General features: G+C 41.5%; 1 protein-coding gene across 3 annotated transcripts in view; it reads left to right on the top strand.

Annotated features, from left to right (window-relative positions):
* The first annotated feature begins 1608 nt into the window (after nt 1-1608).
* The window catches only part of CNOT3 (CCR4-NOT transcription complex subunit 3), a 41799-nt gene continuing 35919 nt past the window's right edge, over nt 1609-7488 (top strand). For all 3 annotated transcript variants that reach the window (XM_032235782.1, XM_032235780.1, XM_032235781.1), the window contains exon 1: nt 1609-1715. The gene's annotated coding sequence lies outside the window, so the exon portion shown is untranslated. The remainder of the gene's footprint in view (nt 1716-7488) is intronic.

Here is a 7488-nt window from a genome sequence, read left to right as displayed (position 1 = left end):
TGTAACTATGCCTACTTCCATAGTGATGGGTGTTGCACAAAATTGACATAATAATTCCATTCATTCCTGGCATGTATATTTGGTTATGTTTTTGTGGGGATGGATGCAAAATCCCAGTTCTGTGGTGAAATTTCCCTCTGGAGAACAGCTTTAGTAGTAACCAACATTGCAAGACCAGAGATTTAATGTGGCATTTTCCATTGTCTCCCAATGAATCAAAAGGCTTAATCATGCTTGCAGTATTCAGGAGGTGCAGCTCTTTAGTCTTGTTTTTCTTTGTAGTAATAGAATTTATAATCCGTTGTGCGATCCTATGACCTGAAACCATGACCAAATAAATTCTGAAAACAAAACACCAGTACCTCCAGGAAATTTAAAACGCTGCCTCCAATAAGCAAAGACAAGGAATCCAAACATGTAGTGAGTTAGATTTGTATGGAATTAGGAAGAGAGTATTGCCAATAAACTTACCAGTATGAGAATTTTAAGAATATTTTAAGTATTAAAAATAGAACTCCAGAAACCAACCACAGATTTACCAAGGGGCTTAAGGAGTCCTTAAGGAAGATGTAGAAAGATAAGTTGCTGTGTGTTTACTAACAGTGAGGTTTGCTTGATATGCTGTAAACGCAGCCTTGCTGCTTATGCAACAATATGATTCAGCACACCAAGGGTTATATCATTAGTGAAGTTGGTCTCCCTCTTTCATATACCTGTTTTATTTCGATGCTGAGAGTCTGTGCATATTTCAACAGCACCTTCATTTTTATCACTTGGTGAAGACTGCTGCGCCCGCCTAAATCTGTGAGAAGCCTTTGTGGTAGCTGGATAGGAAGTGCTGAAATAAATCATTAAACCAAAGCCCGGATAGAAGAAAATCTACCTTGGAAAGGGGTCGTTCTTCCTTCCCTGATTGGATACAGTGGGTTTAATTGACAGGTTGCCTTTTAAGAGTTTCCTGTATATTGTCCCGCCCCGACCCTTTTTACCTTAATGCAACCAGCTTCAAAACGTGCACGCCAATACAAAAAGGGGAAGGTTTCTACGGCGTGACGCAGCGGTCCAATGAGGAGACAACATGTGCAGGCTTGCTTGTTTACAGCCAATGGAGAGACACAGGCTCAAAGTCTTTCGCGCTACCGCCTTTTTAACAGTTTCAGCCAAACAACAGGACCAAGGAATGAATGACACGGCCATCATCCAATAGTCTTTCTTATTCTTGCCAGTATTCGTGTACAGGAAGCGATATGTGAGTGAGATTTGAGGGACATTTTTATTGCCCATTAGAAGGCAAGCTTTGACGTAAACTCCGCCCTCTCGGCTTGTTTTTCGCGGAGTAGTAGGCGTAACCACGCCTACTACTCCATCTGCGCTTCTTCAGCCAATGGCAGCACGAGAGCGCTTTGAAGGACACCCCCCTCTTGACAAATAGATCCCATGTATTTCTATTAATGACAGCTGCGGCTGCGCCGCGTCGTCCCACCCTCCCCGTTCCCCCTTCCGTCCAGTTCCTTATTATCCAATCGAAACGGCCAGAGGCTTGAGGAGCGGGAGGATTAGCCAATGCAGCTTAGGGGAGGGCGGACCGAGGGAAAATAGAGGGGGGGAGGCTGCCGCCATCTTGGATGCCGCGGAGCCCGAGAGACGGGGGCGAGAGAAAGAGAGAGGGAAAAAAGAAGGAGAGTGAGAGAGACCCGGAGACGCCGGAGCTGTCGGTGAGACAGCGGGAGGGGGCGGAGCCTGGCCGAGAGGCAGGGCTTGCAGGTGCCCACGGGCTCTGTAGGGGGCGGGGCCAAAGTGTTTGTTGGGGGCTCCATAGGGGGTGGACGATGCTTAGGCAAAGCTGCTCCTGTAAGTCTTTGGGGAAGGGGGTGGCGGCGTCTCTGGCGTTGGAAGGGAGCTCCTCCGGGGGCCTCGGGGCGACGATCAGCGGGGCCCTGGAGAGGGGCTGTCCGGGTTGGGGTTGTAAAGATGACCCCCCCCCCTTCGCCTGTGAGCATTGGGGGCCCTTAGGCCTCCGAGGGCAAGGCAGAGCCGGTGTAGTAGCCTCGGGTGGGATGCTCTGGACGGGAGGTTTGGCCTTCTCTACCGGTGATGCTGAAAGTGCCCGTGGAGGATGTGGGTCTGTGCAAGAGGGAGCAGCGGAATCACTTAAAAGTTGCAACCAGGTCATTAGCTCTGCCTGGAAAGAGGAGGCTTTCAGGGCACCCCCTCGCCCATTTCAGCCTTGCACGGGGAGAGAGATGTAAAGTTTGGGGAAGAAAGCTGTGGAAATGTTCTCTCCAATGTACAGTTGATTTGGGGTAGGCCCATTAGCCTGTCAGGGCAAAGATTCCTCCAACTACAAGAAATTCCTCAGGGGAGGTAAGGATATGTGCCAGTGGAGTCTCATATTCAAACTTCATAAACCTTCAAATATGTTCAAACTTCATAAACCTTCAACCAACACAAGCATTTCTGGCAAGGTGATATCCAAAGAGTATACTACTCTTAAGAGTTTAGATAATACCAAGTACATAGACCTTTCTTGGTTTATTCCTTCCAGTGCATTCTGCCTTGGCTAAAATTTTAGTGGGCTTTGCCTCCATGCTTTTAACAAAGTCAAGAGCTAGAAACTCTTGACTTTTTAAGAATTTTTAAGATGCAGAACTCTGCATTCTGCCTGATTTCAGCGTGTAAACAACAGTAGTATAGTCTTTGGATATCACCTTACCAGAAATGAATTGTGCTGGTTGAAGGTTTATGAAGTTTGAATATATCTGGAGAATCCCAGACCTGTGGAGACCACCGAAGTAAATAGGATTTGCCTTACAAAATGTATTTCAAAAGAAAAAAAATGCGGGAAAGTCTCAACAGTGTAGTTATTTAAAAGTTAAAGCAATGTTGCCTTATTCATCTATTTTTAATATCCTCATTCATCTGAGTAACACTATTGAAGTATTTGTATGCCTTAAACGGGATATTTTCCAGGAGACAATAATCTCCAGGTGTATAATAGATTCTGGACAATAAGCAACAACTATTTGCTATCAATGTATAACTCTGGGCTATTGTTTAGTTGATTTTAATCAAAGAAATTCTCTTCCCTCTATAATAGGACATTAACACTGAACATAATATCAACAGGGTGGTGCTATACAGATCCAATCCCTGTTAGATTTGCTGAATCCTAGTTTCAAATGCATGGTAGATTCTTTCAGCAAACAAACACACTTTCTTTTCATCTATTTATTTTAAATTCTGCTTATCAGTTCATATCCACCCACAAGATTGTTCAAAACAAACCATGTTCTGGTTTGTGATAAAACTGTTCAAAACAAACCATGTTTTGTGCTTAAAAGAGTCTGGACCTCTTGGGTTCTGTAACCTGGATGCTGCTGTTGCGTAGGAAAACTGTTTCATACTATCACCAACCAAATTTCTGATGAAAATTCGTAACTAAAAGCCACACCAGGGATCTGGAATGGTCGGCAAGTTCAGAATGCCCCAGCATCAGTCTCCACACCAGCAGGAGTCTTCAGTCTAAATCTTGTCTGATACTTTTGCTTGCAATTCTCATCATTCTTGACAGTTGTCTATCCTAACTGTGTTTGGTGGTTGTGGTAAGATACAAAAGTCTGGAGGGTTTTGAATTGGGGAAGATTGGGTTAAAGGGGCTCTTACATGTGAGATTCAGAAGAACCATCAGTTGAGGCCAGAAGGAACTGGTGCCATTTGCAAAAGACAGCAGGCCAATATAGTGGTCTCATTTCATATAAGATAGTTTAGCTACAGTATGTTTGATAGTAGCAGACAGAAAGCAAACTGTTTAATATACTGAGTTGTCTAGGAGGATACACAGAGCCTCAGCTATGGTGGGATTTGAATTCCCAGGTTGATTGACCATTTGCTATAATTTAATGGTAGCTTGTAAGTATCTTTACCCAGAAAGTTGGGCTATACTACAAAATACAGTCAACAAAAATATTGCATGATTTCATTTCCTTGAGGTGGAAAGCATACTTCCAGATGGTAAGCTTTCAAAGCATAAGATCTCAATGATATTATTTGAAGTTACAAGTGTTGGTACAGGAAAGCAACGTAGGACTTTCTCCACACAAAACATAACAGCTAAGAGAAATCCATATTTTCCTTCAATGTAGCATATTATTTGCATTTGTCCCTTGAATGTAAAAACTGATTGTAGGCCTTTGCCCATTGTACAATCCTTTAAATGTACCCCGACCCAGTGGTACAATGAAAGTTATTCTTTGGCTGTGAAATCTTTCAAGAACCCTTCATAGAAAATAAGGCTGCAGGGGATTTAGATAGTTGAATCCAGCAAGCCTTCTGATTTAGTAACTGAAATTTAAGCATCAGCAACAAATACCCATCCAAAATCTGCTTAGACAACATGAAAGCCTGTAGATATATTAGAATTGCATCTGTACAGTTCAGGTCACCACAATACGAAAAAAAAAAGATTCTGAGACCTTAGAAAGTGTGCAGAGAAAAGCAACAAAGATGATAAAGGGTCTGGGGGCTAAATCGTATGATGAATACTTGAGGGAACTAGGTATATCTAGCCTATTGAAGAGAAGGATTAGGGGAGACATGATAATTAATCTTTCAGTATTTGTGAGGCTATCACAGAGAAGAGGAGATTAACGTATTCTCCAAAGCACCAGAAGGCAGGACAAGAAGTAATGGATGGAAACTTGTTAAAGAGAGAGCCATCTTAGAAGTAAAGAGAAACTTTCTGACAGAACAATTAATGAGTGGAATAGCTTGCCTCCCATAATTGTGAGTGACCTTTTACTGGAGATTTTCAAAAATAGTCTAGACGGCTATTTGGCCAGGATAGTATAATATCTCCTGCCTTGAGCAAGGGATTGGACTAGAAGACCTCCAAGGTCCTTCCCAACCCTACGAATTCCCATTCAGATGCAGCGATCCTCTTTTGGCTCTTTGAAAGATCAGTGATAAAACAACTAGACATTGGCAGAAGCTTCTCCTTATTTTTATAAGCTGCCTTCAGTCCTGTTGGAGATATTTGTTTAACCTTTGTGTGCTTCTGTTTCCTACGGTGCTCTCTGTTCAAAAGGGAGCAGTCGTGTCAATTTCACTTTTTTTTCCTTTTATATCTTCATCCCCACATCTTAGAGGATCATTGGAGAGAAAGCATTTTCTATTAGGCCACCTATGGTGAGTTCATAACAGAGGAGATTCATAGTTAGATTTTTAATCTGCAGCTCAGTCCCTCAGCTGCTGCAGTGTTAGCACTGAGAGAAGCAAGGCTATTTGCATCAAGAAAAGATCTGACTTCTGAGAGGTCGTATGCCAGCAAAGTACAGAATGGTATACTATGAAGGCTGCCATATATATATATGGAAAATGTGGAAGAATGTTACGGGGATTAGGTTCTGGTTAAGGAATTCTTTCTTATTACCCCTTCACAACAGCCTGTTCTCTACAAATGGCATTTCAGTCTTAGTGGTTCAGGGTTATTTATCATTGCAACAGTTGTATTCATGGTATGTGCTGCAGCAAGTTCCCACTAATATCCATATTTTATATTGGTTGCTTAGAGTGTGTGCGTAAAGGAGAATATGAAGAACTGCATAATTACAAAGATGATTAGGGGCCTGGAGGCTAAAACATAGGAACGGTTGCAGGAATTAGGTATGTCTAGTTGGGGTGACATGATAGCAGTGTTCCAATATCTAAGGGACCGCCACAGAAAAAAAAGGAGATCAACCTGTTCTCCAAAACATCTGAAGGCAGGACAAGAAACAATGGATGGAAACTAATCAAGGAGAGAAGCTACCTAGAACCAGGGAGAAATTTCCTGACAGTGAGAACAATTAATCAGTGGAATGAGTTGCCTTCGGAAGTTGTGGGTGCTCCAACACTGGATGTTTTCAAAAAGAGACTGGACAGCCATTTGTCTGAAATGATACAGGGTGTTCTGCTTGAGGAGGGGGTTGGACTAGAAGACCTCCAAGGTCCCTTCCAACTCTGTTATTCTGTTAACTCTACCAAAATGAAAATGAAGCTGAAATGGATTTTGTAGGCCCTTGTGGGTCAGGGCAGAGATCACAAAATTTGTAAAAAAAAAAATGTCTCATTTTATATTGGATGAATGAGGAACATGAAAATTTTACTTCAAGTTCCATTTAGACTTAACTGTCGTATTGGGTCACTTTTTGGGACAGTTAGAATAGACAGAACAAGACTCTTAAAATGCTATACTGAACGCCCATGTTTTCTCAATCTTGGCAATTTTAAGATGGGTGGTCTTCCACTCACAGAATGCCCCAGCTATCCATGCTGCCCGGGGGATCCTTGAAGTTGAAATCGGCGTATCTTAAAGCTACCAAGGTTGAGAAATTGTGCTGTAAACACACTATTGCTCAGCAGGGAAATCTGAGTGGTGGCAGGATAGAGAAAAAGTGTTTCTACATGTAACAGACTAGTAAACTTTCAGATTCTGTTGCCATATATTTTAGCAATGGTATATAACAGATGGGTTAAAAAAAAAAGACAAAGCAACCTACGGAAGTAGGCTTATCAGGTACATCTGTGAACACTCATTTCTGCAGTTTATTTTGCTATGTATTGGTATTACTGCAGCATTTTCCAGCCTGTTGCCTTTCAGATGTGTGTTTCCATCATCTCCAGGCAGCAAGCTAGATATTACAGGAATTAAATTCAACAGCAGCTTCATTCTTATAATATTGTCTCAGGGCAGGAATGGAAGACCTGCTGCTCTTTAGATGCTTTAGACTACAATTCCCACAGTCCAGTTGGCTGAAACGAGTAGGAGCTGGATCCCAAATATTTTAGAGTTTACCAGGTTGTTCTTTCCTGGTCTGATATTATTTTAATCCAACGTATGCTTCATTTTCGCTCCCACTGGCTTTGGGGAAACTTGTACAGGATTTACGTTTCCTCTCCTTTTTCTAAGTCACTGAGACTTTAGAAAATGGGGGATATTCCTGTTTATCTCTCTTTAATCAATGGTCAGATATTATAAATATGGTGGCTAAATTGTCCTCGGTTGGTTTTCTTCTGCAATTATAATCAGCCCCCTCAATATGGGTTGTTGTTTTTGTTTTTTGTATTTTACATAAAACGCCATCTTCAAGACTGTGGGTAATCATCTATTTTTTTCCTTATCTTGAAAATAATATAGGAAAATCTATCCGAGTTAGCCAGATGGTGGATAATTGATTAAAAAAATTAAATGTAATTTTATATTAATGGCTTCAGTTAAGAAGCCTGTTTTCTGCATAAAAGAAGGAACTAGAGCAAAACGTAGAGATTGGATATACACATCTGCATAATAGATCGTGCACTTAACTGAATATTATGCAAATCATCTCTTGTTTATGGTAGATTACTTCTGAATAAATATAGTTGCATTGTTGGCTTATTAGCCAGTTAATGCATACTTTCCTTGGAGTAACACAAACCAGCCCAGTAATTAATAGCATTTTCTTCTTTGTG

Source organism: Thamnophis elegans, chromosome Z (genome assembly GCF_009769535.1).
Source record: "Thamnophis elegans isolate rThaEle1 chromosome Z, rThaEle1.pri, whole genome shotgun sequence".
NCBI lineage: Eukaryota > Metazoa > Chordata > Lepidosauria > Squamata > Colubridae > Thamnophis > Thamnophis elegans.
The sequence above is the reverse complement of the archived record's forward strand: the minus strand, read 5'-3'. Positions and strand labels throughout refer to the sequence as shown.